General features: G+C 46.3%; 1 protein-coding gene across 5 annotated transcripts in view; it reads right to left on the reverse strand.

The window, feature by feature from the left end:
• Positions 1-19,435, reverse strand: part of LOC119568208 (putative fatty acyl-CoA reductase CG5065) — a 55,541-nt gene extending 36,106 nt beyond the window's left edge. For 2 of the 5 annotated variants that reach the window (XM_037916640.1, XM_037916684.1), the window contains exon 1: positions 17,902-18,111. The gene's annotated coding sequence lies outside the window, so the exon portion shown is untranslated. Of the gene's footprint in view, positions 1-3,888; positions 4,019-6,264; positions 6,375-17,901; positions 18,112-19,417 lie in introns of those variants that run through there. The other 3 variants (XM_037916663.1, XM_037916656.1, XM_037916648.1) reach the window with 3 other exon arrangements.

A 19,435-nucleotide genomic window follows, 5' to 3' on the forward strand; every position in this document is an offset into this window, starting at 1 on the left:
TGACTCATTTTAAAACTTTCTCCTTGCGACGCCCCCCCCTCCTTCCCTCTCCCCTCTCCTCCTCCTCCCCCCGTGTATCACTCGGGGGGGGGGGGGGTTAATAGCCACACTGAGTAGCACATTCCTAATTCCCTTCCTTAAAGACACTATTCAGAAAATGACCCATGACTCGAGATCGTTTTTTTTTTCTTTTTTTCTTTTTTTTTCCCATGGCTTCATCACAGCACTCAGGTCGAATCTATGATTACTGCTACCGACTTTCTTTCGTTCCCAGAAGCTCTGCACATTAATTTTTTTTTTTTGCTTTATTTTTGTTGTTGTTATTGTTTCTCTGGCTCAGTGTCTGTCTCTCGTTCTCGTTCTCGTTCTCTCTCTCTCTCCATCTTCCTCTCCCTCTCAATCTCCTTTTCTTTCTCCTTCTCTTTCCTCTCTCTCTCTCCTTCTCCTTCTTCTTCTCCTTCTCCATTTCCCTCCTCTTCTCCCTCTCCCTCTCCTTCTCCCTCCCCTTTTCCTTCTCCCTTTCCCTCCTCTTCTTCCTCTCCCTCTCCCTCCCATTGTACTTCTCCCTCTCCCTCCCCCTTTCCCCTCATAAATCTTTAATTCCCTTATCTCTTGACTTCCATAATCTACGCAAACATTATAACCCCACAATGCACTCACACACTTTATTCCGTCAGAGTAGCACAAAGGCCAAAGGGAGATTGTGACATGTTACTTAAATTTACAGAAAAAAATATATAATAAAAATAAAAATAAAAATAAAACAAGTAAAAAAAACAAACTTTAAATACAGAGGCTGCAGGCACCCCAGCCCCTCCCCTCCTGCTTGCCTCCTCTCACACTCCTAACCCCACTCCTCTCACCTTCCTTCCCTCCTCCCCCATACCCCGCCCGAAATACCCAACTCAGTGAACGAGAAAAGAACATTTCCACACACACACACACACACACACACACACACACACACACACACACACACACACACACACACACACAGAGGCCTCCTCATTCGCCTTTCCTGTAAGTGCGAATCGCCGGTTTGGCCTCGCGTCCCGAATCGCAACTCGCACGCGCTTCGGTTTCGCACTTGGCGTCGAAACCGGCTTATTCACTCAACCGGCATCGACGACTCGTGAAGGTGCAAAAGGGGTTAAAAAAAGATTCACCGCCGCAACGATTGATTCCCCCACGCGACAACTGACACGCTTCAAATACCCAGAGACTTTTTTATGAGAACGCACTAGGCCAAAAACACGTGGAATACTGCTTCGTTTACAACCTTCAACTGCCCATTATCGATTACCAAGGTCCACCTCCCGCTGCACTCCCAAGTCATACCCGTAGTCATCCCATGGTCATCAGTCAGCAGTCCCCATTTCCTCGGTTTGTCACCCATACCCAGCCAGCCAGCCAGGAAGCGTTACCAATCCACCGTGACTATCAGTGTCACCAACCCCAATCCAATCCACCGTGGCCATCCGTGTTACCAATCCCAACCCAGCGTAACCCTCGGTACCACCAATCCTACCCATTCCAACCCAATCAACACCCATCCATCACCCATCCACACTCCCTGAGTTCCCTTCGCAACACCACCCGCGCCACGATCCGTACCGTCCCGAATCTACCGAACTGTACCATGCACCCCCCCCCCCTCCCGCCCCCTCGACAATCAAAATAGCGAATCCCGAATCGACGGCACGGCGCGCGCCGCTGACATACCGATCTCGTTGAAGACTCTGATAATGTCATCCACGCGATTCACTCTGTGCGTGTCTATGGTGGGGGGGGGGGGGAGGAAGGAGGGAGGGAGGGAGGGAGGGAGGGAGGAGGGAGGGAGGGAGGGAGGGAGGGAGGGAGGGAGGGAGGGAGGGAGGGAGGGAGGAGGGAGGGAGGAGGGAGGGAGGGAGGGAGGGAGGGATGTGGAGGGGGTTGGTATGTGAAGCTAGCGATCGCTTTACGCAATGCATCCACATACCGCTTATCTTGGCTATTGTCTTCAACTCAAACCGTGTGTGTGTGTGTGTGTGTGTGTGTGTGTGTGTGTGTGTGTGTGTGTGTGTGTGTGTGTGTGTGTGTGTGTGTGTGTGTGTGTGTGTGTGTGTGAGAGAGAGTAGAGCGAGGAGAGATGAGGATGAGTGAGAGGGTGGGAGAGAGAGAGAGAGAGAGGAGAGAGAGAGGAGAGAGAGAGAGAGAGGGGAGAGAGAGGAGAGAGAGAGAGAGAGAGGAGAGAGAGAGAGAGAGAGAGAGAGAGAGAGGAGAGAGAGAGAGAGAGAGAGAGAGAGAGAGAGAGAGAGAGAGAGAGAGAGAGAGAGAGAGAGAGAGAGAGAGAGAGAGAGAGAGAGAGAGAGAGAGAGAGAGAGAGAGAGAGAGAGAGACCTAGTGTCTATAAGAATAACATCGATACCATAACACGTTATAACGATATTATAATTGGGAGTGAGGACGATAGAATAAAAGAAAATGAAAAGAAAGGGGAAGAATATCAAGAAGAAAATGATGAAAATAAAATGTTGCTAACGATGATGATGATGATAATGATATCAACAACGACAAAATCTTGGCATTATTAACCGGTTCATAATCGGTACCGTTATCAAAACAACGATACTGATAATAAATAGAAAATAGTGACGATGATAATAATGATTATTACCAATTATTATTATTATTATTATTATTATTATTATATTATATTATTATGTTATATATATTATATATTATAATCATAATAATAATAATTATCATATATTATTATTATCATAATCATTATTATAATAATTACAACAACAACAATAATAATAATAGTAATAATAATAGTAATAACACCAATAATAATAACAATAATAATGGTAACAGAAACAGTAATAATAATAATAATAATAATAATAATAATAATAATAATAATAATAAGAATAGATACGAAGAGAATAATAGAAAGGAGGATAATAACAAGAATAGATGAGAAGAACGACCGGGCTCGAACCTGCCCAGGGAAGACGAAGGACCAGGACAAACAACAAAAAGGCCCACCCGGCCCAGATAACCAATGCAGGAAACGCATCATTCCACTAGTATACAACAGCAATAATAATAATAATAAAAAAATAAAAATAATAATAATAATAATAATAATAATAATAATAATAATAATAATAATAATAATAATAACAACAACAGTCATTACTATTACTATCACCATCAAAGGCAATAATAATAACAAAAATAATAATTACAAAAATGTAAAACAATACCAACCATAACAGTGCCAATGGTAAAATTAAAACATCACCAAAAAACACCCACGACACGGATCTCTTTCCATCACAATCACCACCAGTGTTGCCACTATCACGTGGAGATCACATCAGAGGCGTTATCAGTAATATGTAAGATAAATACCAAGTGGCGTGTTCACATAAGCATATCTGTACCAAAAAATCTTACGAATGATGTACTATACTTTATATATATTGGATTTTTGGTGTAATTCTGTAATTCTTTATCACTGGACATACTTGCACTTTTTAATAATACCCTCTACAAATAAATGAATAAATAAAAAACGAACTATTTAGTTATCATCTCTGTAAGATAATTATGCTTTGCTTTTTTTCTCTCTCTCTTCGCTCTGTCTCTCCCGCCACTCTTATAGTTTTTTTCTCTCACTTTTCTTCCCTTCCAATCACACTGCTTTCTGTCTGTCTGTCTCTCTCTCTCTCTCTCTCTCTCTCTCTCTCTCTCTCTCTCTCTCTCTCTCTCTCTCTCTCTCTCTCTCTCTCTCTCTCCCTCTCCCTCTCCCTCTCCCTCTCCCTCTCCCTCTCCCTCTCCCTCTCCCTCTCCCTCTCCCTCTCCCTTCCCCCAGCCTCGCCACCTCCGTTAGTTTACCAGGTCCTCGCGCTCCTCCCCATGTCTCCCGGCGTGATCCTACTTGCAGCGGCCCCGACAGATCGCTACCGTCGCCGCTCCGTCGCTGTTCCCGCCACCGCGCAAACTGTGTCACCGAGAACTTGCTTCATTAAACGCCATCGTTTGAACGCGAGCGAGTGACGAACGCGACAACCTTTTAAGGTCGCGCGAACATATGTGCGAACGCGTGTTTCTTGGGTCTTCCGCGCGAAAGGCACATGGAAACACACACACACACACACACACACACACACACACACACACACACACACACACACACACACACACACACACACACACACACACAGTATGAAATCATTTTTTCCGAGCAGTCTTCCGCCTACCGACACGTACGTACCTGAGCAATTATTTCTCAGTACCTTCTATTATTGTACTCATTGTACCAAACCTTACGAGGAGGGAGTTAAAGAGAGCAAAGAGACAAAATAAAGAAAATAGAAGGGAAGGTGAAGGAGGAGGAGGAGTAGAGGGAAGAGGAGAGGAGGAAGAAAAGTATGAGAGGAAGGGGTAGAAGGTACAGAAAGGCCAAGCGAGTGAATAGACGGACGGGGTGCCAGGGGAACGTAGGAAGGGGGAGAGGGAAAGGCAGGGGAGGGAGGAGGAGAGGAGAGGAGAGTGGAGAGGAGAGGATACGGAAAGGGGGAAGGGAAGGGAGGGGAGGGGAGGGGAGGGGAGGGGAGGGAGAGGAGAGGAGAGGAGAGGAGAGGAGAGGAGAAGAGAGGAGAGGAGAGGAGAGGAGAGGAGAGGAGAGGAGAGGAGAGAGAAAGCAGAGAAGAGAAGAGAAGAGAAGAGAAGAGAAGAGAAGAAAAAAGAAAAGAAAAGAAAAGAAAAGAAAAGAAAAGAAAAGAAAAGAAAAGAAAAGAAAAGAAAAGAGAAGAGAAGGGAAGGGAAGGGAAGGGAAGGGAATGGAAGGGAAGGGAAGGGAAGGAAGGGAAGGGAAGGGAAGGGAAGGGAAGGGAAGGGAAGAGAAGAGAAGAGAAGAGCAGAGAGGGAAGAGAAGAGAAGAGGAAAAAGGGGAAAAAATATATATCAAGGTAATCGAGAGAAAAGCTGGTACGAATCGGCGCCCCCCAACCTGCCCGGGGCCTCAGGTGGCGTTGCTCCCCGACCCGACCACCTGGGCCAACAATGTCTCGCGCGGGCCACCTGCACCGCCGCTCGTCGTCCTCCATCACGGGTCCCGAGCCATCTGCCGTGCCACTGCTGCGACACCTTCGCCTGGCACTGCTTCGGCACTTTTCTCAGAGCGTGCCTGGGCTCTCGCTTTCTCGCGGCCTCTAATGACTGGGCTTCTATTACGCTGAGGGTAAATCTTCTGCCCTAAGGTCACTTGTGCATCGGCTTTCTAAGAGCTCGAGCGCCCGATGTCCTTCGCTTACTACAGGCTCATAAAGAGCGCATTACTTTCTATGTCTCTCTCTCGCTCTCGGCCTCGGTCTCTTGCAATACCCCGTCTCTCTCTCTCTCTCTCTCTCTCTCTCTCTCTCTCTCTCTCTCTCTCTCTCTCTCTCTCTCTCTCTCTCTCTCTCTCTCTCTCTCTCTCCGTGTCTCTCTCTCTCTCTCTCTCTCTCTCTCTCTCTCTCTCTCTCTCTCTCTCTCTCTCTCACACACACACACACACAGATTCTGCTTCAATTACGTTTCTTTCTATTTATATTAATTCCTTGTTTTCCGTCCACCACCCTTCGTTTCTCTTTTTTACTACTAAGTCTCCTTCTTCTTCTTCTTCCTCTTTCTTTCTTTTTCTTCTCCTTCTCTTCGTTCCTCGTTTATTACTTCTCTCCGTTCATCTTATTCTATGTTGCAGCTGATGGTAATGGCGAGGTGCTTCCCCGTATTTTTCCTTCTCTTGTTTTTCCTTCCTCTACTTCTCATCCGTCTCCTCTTCTTCCTCTTTCAGTTCTTATTTCCTCATTCTTCTTCATTCCCTTGTAGCACTCCTTATCACAGTCCTCCTCTTTTTCCTCTCTCTCACCCCCCCCCCTCTCTCTCCCCTCTCTCTCTCTCCCTCGCCTCAATCTCTCACTATTCTCTCTTTCCTTCTTCCTCTCTTTTTCTCCCATTCCTTCCATTCCTCTCCTTCCTTCCTTATCCCCCTCCTCCCTCTCCGCCACGGGCACCGGTCATGCCACGTCGTCTGCCGCAGTCAGTCGGCAATTTATCACGCGAGAGCAGTGCCCCCCTCGAGGTAATCGTGGCACGCGATAGTGCCAAGCAAAAATAGCGTTAACGCCCCGGCACCACCACGCCTTTTTAACGCCGCGTGGAAGTCGGCAAGGAGGCGACACGAAACACCGATTACGATATGCTAACACAAGTGATAGTAGAACTTACTGGCATGCAGCCTCGTCCCACTAGTGCCGCGCGAGTGCCACCGCCACAGTGCCAATGGAGTGCGGGCGGGGACTCGCCGGAATATGTTATCTCGGGGAGAACTTGACTGTTATCACGCATCGATATGCTTATCACCGCGCACAATAGCTGAAGTGAAGGGAGGGCAAGGCTGGACTATGGGCGGAAGGAGAGAGGGAAGGGGCAAGGGAGAGGGAGGGCGATAAAGAGGAAGAGAGGGGGAGAAGAAGAAAGGAGAGGGACGGAGGAAAGGGAAGGCGAGGAGAGAGAGGAAGAGAGGGAAAGATAGGAATGAAATAGGCCAGACAGGAGAGAAAAGGAAAAGAAAATGGATAATGGAAGGGAAAGGTGTTGACAGAGAGTGGCAGAGAAGAAAGGGCAGAGGGAATAGACAGGGGGAAGGAGATAGAAAAAGGACAGGGGGAAGGAGGAGGGGAAGGAGGGGGGAGGAGGGGGAAGGAGGAGGGGAAGGAGGGCGAAGGAGGAGGGGAAGGAGGGCGAAGGAGGAGGGGAAGGAGGGGGAAGGAGGAGGGAGAAGGGAAGGCAGAAGGGGTTGACAGGACCGGCGTCGCTGCCCCACTCCAGTGACGTCACCCATCCTCAACGATCGGCATCCGGTGAAGGTATGCCACGCACTCCCCTAATGAACGAAAAAAAATCCCCAAACAAAATATAATAAACCATGCATCCATTTCCTCACCGAACGCAAAACAGAAAAAAAAGAAAAAAAAAATCAAGAAAACAAACTAGTAAATACCAATTAATAAGAAACCATATCAACTCCGACCAACCCAACGCAACTTGAAAACCCCATCACCCCCCCCCCACCCCTCTGACAGGACCGGAAACGACCTTGAGACCTTGCCACCGTTTTCTTCATTTCCGAAAAGATTTCTATACCTACTAGTCTCTATAACGCACACTCTCATTTATAACTAACGTGTTTACACTTCCCTTGACTTTGATGACAGAATGGCAACGTCCTTTCAAGTCCTTAGTCCATAACTTTCCGGGAATCACTGCAGGTTTCCTGTACTTTTAACGCCAAGGTCCTTTCAAATTACCCTCGGCAAATATTCGGGGAATTTGATGCTATTCTCGTTTTCTGCAAAATCATCGGAAGTTTTTTTTTTCATATCTATTTCCTTTCCCGTGCTCACTCCTGTGTTTAATTCCTTTCTCTTGTTTGTACGCTTCACTCACACACCAACCCTAATATCTCTCTCTCTCTCTCTCTCTCTCTCTCTCTCTCTCTCTCTCTCTCTCTCTCTCTCTTTCTCTCTCTCTCCTTCTCTCTCTCCACACACACCACCCCCCACACACAACAAAAACCCCCACAACACACACACACAACCACACCCACCAAAACACACACACACACCAGCTGGTGGTGCCTCGGTTCGGCTGACCTTTCCCTGCTCCGACACTCCCTCATAGCGGTTCATTATAACCCGATTGCGAGTGCTTTTGAGGAATGCGACGCTGCGAGAGGAGAGAGAAGGAGAGAGAAGAAGGAGAGAGAAGAAGGAGAGAGAAGAAGGAGAGAGAAGGAGGAGAGAGGAGAGAGGAGAGACAAGAGACGAGAAAAAAAAGCTAAGAGAAAAAGAGAAAAGGGGTAAAAAAGGAAAAGAAAAAAGACAGAAAAAAAAGGAAATAAATGATCGAGAAAGGGAAGAAAAAGCAAGAAAAAGAGAAAACGAGGGGAAGAACGAGAAGTAATGGAGAGTTGAGAGGGGCCGGGCATCGCGGATTTTGCGTTACATTCCCCCCCCCGTGTTTCAAATCCAGGCTAATTATATGCTTAGTGTAGGGGGCGGAGGTGCCTCTATAGCAGTGCCATGAGACAGGGAAGAGAAGGAAAGTATAGCAAAGGATATCGAATCACGACGGAAAAGGGTAGGGCAGATAAAGGGGGGAAGGGGGGGAGGGGGAAGGGACGGAGAGGGAGAGGGGGTGAAAGGGGAAAGGAGAGGGAGGGGGTGAAAGGGGAAAGGAGAGGGGAGGGGGTGAAAGGGGGAAGGAGAAGGGGGAGGGGGTGAAAGGGGGAAGGAGAGGGGAAGGGGAGTGAAGAAGAGATGGGGAAACGGGGAAGGGGGGTGAAGGAGGGATGGGATAAAGGAGGGATGACGTAAGGGAAGATGAAAAAAAGACGAGAGGAGGGTGAGGGGAGGAGGGGGGGGGAAAAAAAGTGAAGGAAATTTCAGAAGGAAAGGGGGGAAAGGGGGAAAAAGAAAGCGGGGGGAAATTTTCCAAAGGGGCCCCCAATCATTTGTAAACTCACGCGCATTATTGTCATCATAAAAGCTCAACTGCTGTGATTCAATTGGATGGCAACTGTTTACTTGCGGTCAACTGGTTTCCTCTTGTTCGCGCGACTCCCCACTCCTCCATCTCCTCTTCTTTCCTTCTTTTTCTCCTTTTCTTTTTTTTTTTTTTCATTTTCTTTTCTTTTCCTTCTTCTTCTCTTTCTTCTTCCTCTTCTACCACCACCTCCTCCTCCTCCTTTTTCTTCCTCTTCCTCTTAATCTTTTATTATTATTATTATTATTATTATTATTATTATTATTATTATTATTATTTTCTTCTTCTTCTCTCTTCTTCTTCTTCTTCTTCTTCTTCTTCTTCTTCTTCTTCTTCTTCTTCTTCTTCTTCTTCTTCTTCTTCTCCTTTTTTTTCTTCTTTTTCTTTTCTTTTTCTTTTTCTTTTCCTTCTCCTTCTCCTTCTCCTTCTCCTTCTCCTTCTCCTTCTCCTTCTCCTTCTCCTTCTCCTTCTCCTTCTACTCCTTCTACTCCTTCTTCTCCTTCTTCTCCTTCTCCTTCTCCTTCTTCCTCTTGCTCCTCCTCCTCTTCCTCCACACCAGCTCCTCCTTCCAATTCTAATTCATCATTTACACTCCTAACCGTTACTTTTCCTTTTCCACGTACATTTCCCTCCTTATCCCTCCTTCCACCCTCCGTTTAATCCCTCTTCTCCCTTCTACTATGCCACGAACTCTTTCTTCTCTGTAATATTTTCCTCGTCTTATTTGCTCCCATCACGTTACTGCAGTCCGTCACTATGCAAATGCTCAACGATGCAGCGTCCTGCTCACATTAATTAAGTGTGCGTGCATGAATACCTCCTTCTCACTCTTGCTCTTATTCTTATTCTTACGTTTACTCCCACTCTTACTCTCGCCCTTCCTCTTAATCCTACTCTCATTCTCACTCTTGCTCTTATCCTTACTCTCACCTTTCCTCTTGCTCTTACTTTTACAAACAGACAAACGGGTACACATATATGCATGATTCATAGACACACAATGCGTACGTACACCAACGATACAGACACAAATACAGACAGACAGACAGACAGACAGACAGACAGACAGACACACACACACACACACACACACACACACACACACACACACACACACACACACACACACACACACACACACACACACACCACACACACAGAAAGACAGACGGACAGAAAGACAGACAGACAGACAAGCATATATAAGAACACAGGAGATGGAAGATATGAAAATAGACACTTGCAGACACATTATATGTGTGTCCCAGTGGACTTATCTATGACTCTGCTTGTGTCTGCCCTGTCTCTCTGTTTCTCACTCTCTCACTGTCTAACTACCTGACTGACTGACTGACTGACTGACTGACTGACTGACTGACTGACTGACTGACTGACTGACTGACTGACTGACTGACTGACTGACTGACCAACTGATTGACTGACTGAATTTCACTCTCTCGCTCTCTCGCTCTCGCTCTCGCTCTCGCTCTCGCTCTCGCTCTCTCTCTCTCTCTCTCGCTCTCGCTCTCTCTGTCCATGTGTGCATATGTATATTCTTTTCGCTTCCGTGTGATTTTGCGTGTGTGTCAGTAGGTGCAAGACATATAAATCCTCACGAGACCTTAAGCGGCCAGAGTGTTTGCGTAGAAGGTCCTGCGTGGATCTCAGTGGGCGTGGGTGTCCGTGGGAGTACGCTTTCGTGCCAGCGTGGGCGTGTGCCTGAGCGTGGGAGACATGGGCGTTAACAGACGTGTTTGTGGGCGTGTCTGTAAAATAAAAATAAAAAACCCTCCCGCCGTAGCCAGGTGTTACTTTTTAAAAATAAACGTTACCTCTTCAGACTTCGAGTTACGTCACTTCAGGGACGCGCGGCCTTGAACCCACACACTTGGTCTATCTTCCCATTTACTGCCTTTCCATAGTCTCTAGTTTCTCAGTCTCTCTTTTATCCAACGAGGAGACTCTCATCTAAGCATATAGTCAAACAATCAGTAAAACAAGTCACACAAATAAACAAAACAAAACAAAAAACGCATAAAATTCATTCTCAAGAGAAATTACACATACGTCTCGCGGCGGGATGCAGAGCACAGCCGGAGAGGTCCAGTTTACACAAGAGGGGAAGGTTAAGGGGAGGGGAGGGGAGGGGAGGGGAGGGGGAGGGGAGGGAGAGGGAGAGAGAGAGGGAGGGAGAGAGAGGGGAGGAGGGAGGGAGGGAGAGGGAGAGGGGAGGGAGAGGGAGAGGAAGAGGGAGAGAGAGAGGGAGAAGAGAGAGAGAGAGAGAGATAAAGAGAGGGAGAAAGAGATAAAGAGATAGAGAAAGAGGAGAAAGAGAGGGGGAAAGAGGAGAAAGAGAGGGAGAATGAGAAAGAGAGGGAGAAAGAGATAAAGAGAGGAAAGCCCAAGATAGGGAGAAAAGATAAAGGAGAAAAGAAAGCCAAAAAAAAGAAAGAGAGAGGATAGAGGAGATAGACCAACAAAATTAGATAGATAGATGAAAGAGAGAAGAAGAGAGAGAAGAGAAGAGGAGAGAAGAGAGAGAGAGCGAGAGAGAGAGAGAGAGAGGGGGGCAAGGGAAAGGGAGAGAGAAGGAGAGAGAAGAGAGGAGAGAGAGAGAGGAGAGAGAGAGAGAGGATGGAAGGGGGGGGGGAGAGGGGGGGGGGCAAAGGACAAAGGGGGGGGGGAGGGGAGAGGGGGGGGGGAGGGGGGGGGGGGCGAAAGGGAACAAGGAGGGAGAGAGGGAGGAGGAAAGAGGGAGAAGGAAACCCTTTCCCCTGGTTGCAGACCAGAAACGCATTTTGCGGGGGGGTCTCCTGCTGTTGCAACCAAGGGAACGCCTCCTTCCCCCTTTCGCCTTAATCAAACAAAACTCAAATGCCTCACAAAAACCCGTGAAAAAATAAAAAAAAATAAAATAAAATATAATAATAATAATAAAATTAAAAATAATAATAATATAAATAATAATAATAATAATAATAATAAATAATAACAATAATAACAATAATAATAATAACAATAATAATAATAACAATAATAATAACAACAACAATAATAATAATAACAATAATAATAATAATAACAAAAACAAATAAATAAATAGATAAATAAAAATCAAAACAATTTAAATAAATGAAAAAAAAAATAAATACATAAAACTGATGCTCGGGGGGGGGGGGGATATAAACAACAGATGTGGCAGCAATTCCGGGTGTCATCCCCGTGTCAAACATCACCGCCAGCCATCCGTGTCACCTGCCTTCGTGGATTCGCGCGCGTGACAAACGGCAAGTACGGGTTTGCTTTTCCCTAAGATAGTCGTTCTCTCTCCCTTTCTCTCTTTCTTTCTTTGTTTATTTGTCTATTTATCTATTTATTCATTTCTCTCCTCCCCTTTCAACCTTCCTGGCTTTCTCTCTTCCTTTCTTTAATTCATTTTCTTTCGTTCTTACTTTCTTTCTTTCATTCTCTCTCTCTCCCTCTCTCTCCTTCCCTCCCTCTCCTTCTATCTCCTTCCCTCCCTCTCCTTCTCTCTTTCCCTCAATTTCCCTCTCTCTCTCTCTCTCTCTCTCTCTCTCTCTCTCTCTCCTCTCTCTCCCTCCCCTCTCTCTCCCTCTTTTCGTCTCTCCCTCTCCCTCTCTCCCTCCCTCTCCCTCCCTCTCCCTCTCTCCCTCCCTCTCCTTCCCTTCCCCTCCCTCTCCCTCCCTCCCCCTCTCCCTCCTCCCTCCCCTCCCTCCTCCCCCTCTCCTCTCCCTCTCCCTCCTCCCTCTCTCCCTCCTCCCCTCCCTCTCCCTCTCTCCTCTCCCTCTTCCCTCCCTCTCCCCTCTCCCTTCCCTCTCCCTCTCCCCCCTCCTCCCTCTCTCCCTTCTTTTCCCCCCTCTCCCCTCCCTCCTCTCCTCTCTCCTCTCCCCTCTCTCTCTCTCCTCTCTCCTCTCCCCTCTCTCTCCTCCCTCTCTCCTCCCCTTTCCCCTCTCCTCTCTCCCTCCCTCCTCTTCTTCCTCTCTTCTTCATTCTCCCTCCCTTTCCCCCCCTCCTCTCTCTCTCTCTTCTCTCTTCTTCCCCTTTCTTTTCTTTTCTTTCTTTCTCTTCTTTCCTTCCCCCCCTTTCTTTCTTCTTTCTTCCTCCTCTCTCTCCTCTCTCTCCCCTCTCCCCTCCCTCTCCTCTCCCTCTCCCTTCTCTCCTCCTCCTCCTTTCCCCCCTCCCCTCTCCTCTCTCTTTCCTCTCCCTCCCTCCCTCCCCCCCTCTCTCTTCCCTCCCTCCCTCCCATCCCTTCCCCCCCCTCCCTCTCTCCCCCCTCCCCCCCTCTCTCTCTCTCTCCTCCTCCCCCCCCCCCTCTCCTCTCCTCTTCTCCCTTTTTCCCCCCCCCTCTCTCTCTCTCCCTCCCTCCTCCTCCTCCCTCTCTCTCTCTCTCTCTCCCCTCTCTCTCTCTCTCCCTCCCTCCCTCTCTCCCTCCTCTCCCTCTCTCCTCTCCTCCTCACTCTCTCACTCTCTCTCTCTTTTTCTCTCTCTCTCCCTCTCTCCCTCCCCCTCCCTTCCCCCCTCTTCTCTCATCCTCCCCTCTCCTCGTCTCCCTCCCTCCCTCCTCCCCCTCCTCTCCCCTCTCTCTCCTCCCTTTTCTCTCTCCCCCTCTTTCTCTCTCCTCTCCTCTCCTCCCGTCCCTCTCTCTCCCTCTCTCCTTCCCTTCCTCTCTCTCTTCCTCTCCTCTCTCTTTCTCCTCCTCTCCCTTTCCTCCTCCCCCCTCTCTCTCCCTCCCCCTCCTCTCCCTCCCCCTCTCTCTCTCTCCTCCCTCCTCTCTCCTCTCTCCCTCCCTCCTCCTCCCTTTTCCTTCTCTCCCTCTCTCTCCTCCTCCTCCTCTCTCTCCCCCCTCCCTTTCTCTCTCTCTCCCCTATCCCCTTCCCCTTCCCTCTCTCCTCTCATCTCCTAGTTTCCCGTACTCCCCTCCTTCTCTCTCCTCCACCTATTCCCCGTCCCTCCTCCCGTTCCCCCTTCCTCCGCCCGCTCCTCCCCCTCACTAAGCTCATCCCCCCTCGTCCATCTCACCTTCCTCTCCCCTCTCCCTTTAACTTCCCTCATGCCTTCTCTTCCATTTCTTTCCTCTTTTCTTTCCCTTCTCCCTCCTCCTTTAACCTTTTCCTCCCCTTTTCTCCCTCTCTCCCCTCCCTTCTCTCCCATCTCCATCCTCCTTGCCCTTTTTCTTTTTCCCCTTTGGTTTTTCTTTTTCCTGATCTCTTTGATAAAAGGGAATTCTTGGGGATTTGTTCCGTCCTTTTCCCTTTATTTTATGTTTCTTTTTTTTTTTCCCTTCTTTCATCTTTTACTCTTTATTCTCCTCAAATTTTCCCTTCTTATTCCTCTTTCTCCCTTTTCACCTTCTTCTCTTTCCCTATTCTTCTCTTTTCCCTCTATCTTAAGAAATACTCACTGCACAAGCCTTCTCTTTCTCAGCTTGAAAATTTCCTTAATAACGTTTGTTCCTTCTTCCTTATTTTTCCACTCTCGTATTAAAACTTTCCTGATCTTTTCGAACTTCAAACCCTTTCCCAACAGTCTCTCCAAACCCCCCATTTCCAAATTTTTTTTCCCCATCCCCGGTTCCAATCGACTTTTGTGACATACATTTAAAATTTCTTCCACGTTCCCTTGTCACTTTTATTTTACCCATTTTCCTATCAATTTTAATAATATAACTTTTTATAAATCCCTTTTAATTTGCTAAAATACATATTTTCATTTTTCTCCCAAAAGATTTCCCCCCCGGTTCTGTCGCCATGGCCACGTGGCCCCGGGTGGAAACCCCCCCCCCCCTTTTTGGGTCCCCCAAAAAAATGAGAGGGGGGGGGGGGGGGGGGGGGGGGGGAAAAAAAAAAAAAAAAAAAAAAAAAAAAAAAAAAAAAAAAAAAAAAAAAAAAAAAAAAAAAAAAAACCCCGCCCAAAAAAAGGGCCCGGGGAAAAGGGGGGAAAAAAAAGGGGGGGGGGTTTTTTTGGTTTTTAAAAGGGGGGGGGGTTTTTTTTTAAAAAAAAAAAACCCGGGGAAAAAAACCCCGGGAAAAAAAAAAAAAAAAAAACCCCCCCAAAAAAAAATTTCCGGGGGGGGGGCCCCCCCCCCCCCCCCCCCCCCCCCCCCCCCCCCCCCCTCCTTTTTTTCCCCCCCGCGGGCCCCGGAATGGGGGGGGGGGGGCCAAAGTGGGGGCGGCGGCACAGTAGAGTAGTGTAGGATAGGGTTTAAGGTAGGTAGGTAGGTAGGAGGTAGGTAGGTAGTAGGTAGGTAGGTAGGTAAGTAGTAGGTAGGTAAGTAAGTAGGTAGGTAGGTAGGTAGGTAGGTAGGTAGATTGATTGATAGATAGGTAGACTGACTGATAGGTAGATAGATGGGTAGATAGACAGGTAGGTAGGGAGATAAATAGGTAGATATAGACAGATAGATATTATATATATATATATATATATATATATATATATATATATATATATATGCATGTATATACCCATTCTACTTACATATACAAAGTAATATATACATACATATAAGTGTATATAAGACTCCAAAGATTTTCTTTCGTTGAATTCCTCGTGTTGTAAAAGTGGTGGTTGTAAAAGTCAAGCTCTGAGTCATGAAAAAATCCATAATTACTTAAGCCAGGATTATTGTACGTCTGCGTCTGAAAATACGCAGACTGCAACAGCCATTGTAGTAACACGTAAAGTCAGCTGTAGGACGACTGCCTTTTGTTATAGCTCGTCATCAACCATAATAATTCTGATGTAACACGCTTTTCTCTCAGATAATTTGATCAAGATGTGATGAATCAACTAAAGATTTATTTTTCGATTAGGATTTTCTATAAACAATTTCCACAAACGATCTGTCTGTCCGGAAAGTGACAGCTATCATTTGCCATATTTTTTATATACAATAACAACTCTGGTGTAATGCCGACTTTTTTTTCCAGACATGAATGATTAAACTCTTACTAATCACAACGGAACTTCCTTTCTTATCACATTTTCAATTTAAAAAAAAGTTATCCAATCAAATTTTGAATAAAAAATAAACTTCCCCCTCCAAAAAAAAAAACTTTTTCCATGCAAAAAAATACCAATCACTTTTTCCATACAAAAAAAAAACATTTTCCCCCACCGCGATCTCGTACGAACCAGGCTGGACCAGCGTGCAGCGCGACCGTGACCGCCGACCGCACGCCAGCCCAAGGAAACGTGGCGGCAGCGTCTCCAGCGCCCCTGCCAGCTGCCACATTCCGCCTCCTCGCGCCAGGGCCAGTGGCGGCGGCGGCAGTGACTGATGGACTGGGGACTGAGGGACTGATGACTGGGGGGGAACTGGGAGAACTGGGACTTGATGATTGAGGTGACTAGAAGAACTGGGGAGTGAGGGACTTGATGACTGGGGGGACTGAGGGACTGGTGGACTATGGGACTAAGGGGGTTGAGGAGGGGAGGGAGAAGGGTTACCTGACCTTCGCCTCGTCCCTCCCACACGAATTTCTTTGCCTTGCGTCATCGATAAGCGTAACCGCCGCCCGCGATCACGATATGGTGCGGCGAAGAAAAAAAATATATATATATTAATAAAAAAAATAATAATAATAAAAAGTAAAATAATAATAATAATAATAATAATAATAATAATAATAATAATAATAATAATAATAATAATAATAATAATAATAATAATAATAATAACAGAAATAGTAAAAAAATCGAGCACTGCGGCAACCTCCCTTCTGGCCGTATGTCATGCTCGATATATTCACTGACGGCAACACTCGTGGTATGACAACGGCATGACAAAAAGCGGGAACTATAACCGCGTGGTGATCCTCGAGACGTATGGCAACCGAGCGACCAGGACGATCCCATACCGACTCCTAGTAGCGGCTAAGTCGTGATAAGGGGGGGGGGGGTCGGCGGAGAGACGTGTGAAAAAAAAAAACTTAAAAACGAAATATACAATCACAACAAACGATAATCGAAAAGGAAATGGAATGTAGAAAAGGATTGGAAAGAGAGAGAGAGAAAGAAAAAGGGTTGACATGCTCACGAAATTCCAGCGTAAGGGGCGACATGGCAACCAACACACCGGGTAGCACTGAAGACTCATGCCTTTTATCCCTCGAGAGAAAACGTGGGATTTGAGGTATTTAGATGAAGATGCTAAGAGTTCTGATGACATCTTTTTTCCTGTCATGTCTTCTATGGTTAAAAAAATACAACATACAAACATACATACATAGACATAGACATAGAAACACACACACATACACATATATACACACACACACACACACACACACACACACACACACACACACACACACAACAATAAATAAATAAACAAAACGTTCATTCATACAGCAATCACGCTTGTTTGCTCTCTCTCTCTCTCTCTCACTCTCACTCTCACTCTCTCACTCTCACTCTCTGTCACTCACAAAAATATAATTCATTAGCGCTCACTCTGACTCACTGACTCACCCGCTCACCTTGCGACTTTAGTCAAAATGCCTCTTAACCTTTTTCCGCAGACAGGTTGCCGGCATGTCGGGCCGATAAATTCCACATTTTGCCCGATTATTTAGCTTATTCCTTCATTCCCTTCCTTCGTGAATTCATCTCCCCCTACTATCGACTCCTCTCTCATCCTCCCTTTTTATCCTCCTTCCTTCCTACCTCCCTCCTATACCCTCTTTTTTACCCCTCTCTCCCTTCCTTCCTTCCTTCCCTCCTTCATCCCTTCCCTCCTTCCTTCCTTCCTTCCCCTTCCTCCCTCCTTCCTTCCTTCCTTCCTTCCTCCCTCCCTCCCTCCTTCCTTCCTTCCTTCTTTCCCTCCCTTCCTTCCCTTCTCCTCCCCTCTTCCCTCTAACCCTCCCTCGTGCCTGTTTCCCTGACATGCATCTGACAGGTCGGCCAAACCTCCCCCCCCCCCTTCCTGACGTGCCTGCAGTCGAGGAATATTGTCCAGTGCCCGACGCCCCGACGCACAGCTGATCACTCCTCCGCCGAAGTAAAAAAAAACTAGTCAAATCCGGTGTCTTTTGGGAGTCAGCGACGCCCTTTTTTCGCCGCCTCTCCCTGCACTAAAAGGACCCCCACCCCTTTCTTAGCGAAGACGACGCCCGGACGCGACTCTCTCTCTCCCTCCTTCGTGCCCGGGTCCTTCGGGCCCAGAAAAAAAAACACAAAAACGAAGAAAATAAGACGGGAGAGAGGGAGAGAGAGGGAGAGGGACAAGAACGACCCAAGGCTTTTCCTCCCCCTTATTGATTACCGCATCGTCGCTTTGCCTGTCAACTCACTTACCTCGACCACGCCACACAGCCTCCGTGCGGCCCCTTCTTCACATCCCCGGCGGCGCCCTGTTCGTCCCGAGCGCAGAGTCACGGCGCCGAATCTCCCGCCAAGGCCCCTGTCCCTCGAAAGAGCGCCCAGGGGAGAGAGAGAGAGAGAGCCTTGCAAGCGCCGCAGCAGAAGGGAGGCTCTTGGGGTTGGACCGGCGCGACGCCAGAGCCATCTGTGGGCGGCCGCGCCAACCTCCCCCCGCGGCTAGAGCGGAGCCACATTTGCGCGACGTGTGGCATGCTCGATTTATTATGTATTTTCGTTTTCTTTTTCTTCTTCTTCTTCTTTTTTGTGTGTGGGTTTTTTATATATTCACATACTTCTCTTTTTTATTATTTTTTCTATTATCTTGTCTTTTATATATATTTATTTTTATGTGTTTTTTTATATATTCCCATACTCTTTTATCTTTTAAAATTCTTCTGCTGTCTCTTTTTCTTCTTCTTCTACTAATGGGTGTGTTTGATGAAGAGAAGGGATATCGGGACTAAGTAGTTTGAATTAGAAATAAATAAATGAATAAATAAGGGAGGAGAACTATAAGTCACGGAAGGAGGGTCGGTTACGCCATTGATCCGACGAGGTTTTCGAATTCCGTTATCGCGCTTATCTCAGTCTTTAATTGAGTGGCTTCGCTGCCATTACGAAATTATGTCACTTTACCACACTTACTGAATTGTATGAGACTGGCCTGTGAGTCAACGAGGAAAAATGACAAGTGGTGTAACTGTCAGATTCTGTAATAAAAGATTTGTAAAGCTAAGTAGCGAATACATTTTACATTATGTTCTAGGGTGACATAACTCATTTGTTAGTCTTTTAGCCGATTATGTCATATAATGATGTTACTTACACAAATAGGTTATGTTTTATTTAAATCAATTAATGTCGGCGTCATTGAGGTGATATTAGTAATAAGCGACTTATTTTTAAATAAAGATTATATTTTCCTTCGTTTAACGTATCTTAAATTTATAACAGTTAAGTTAACGGGATATATTTTCTACATATTTATAATCATTTATTTATTGCAGTGATATTTTCATTTAAAGCGATTTTACTTATTTCTGTTTAGTTTCTTATATATTTGATAATATAATTATCAATTTGCGTCTTCATTTTCACTCATAATTTATAAGTATTCATTGACTATTTTTCACTTATTTCATTTCCTATATATTTCAGTATAGAATGGCGCCTTTTTTAAATGTTAGACCGCACTCAGCTCTTAAAATTCTTAAGAATGTCGCATTTTGGTCAAAAATTCGCCTTTAACGCTTTTCTCTACAACGTGTTCGGTCTCGTCACCATGAAAAAGCATACCCCAGCCTTATATCAAAGTTTAAAAAAAACACATTAATCTCTCATATTTCCGATTATTACTGTTCTGTCCCTCTAAATCACTATTCATTCTGCACATTCTACATTACACGACTTAACAACAGTATGCATTAAGATTAGGAAATGTTCACATTACCTCGTTCATTGATCGAGA

Source organism: Penaeus monodon, chromosome 4 (assembly GCF_015228065.2).
Source record: "Penaeus monodon isolate SGIC_2016 chromosome 4, NSTDA_Pmon_1, whole genome shotgun sequence".
Taxonomy (NCBI): domain Eukaryota; kingdom Metazoa; phylum Arthropoda; class Malacostraca; order Decapoda; family Penaeidae; genus Penaeus; species Penaeus monodon.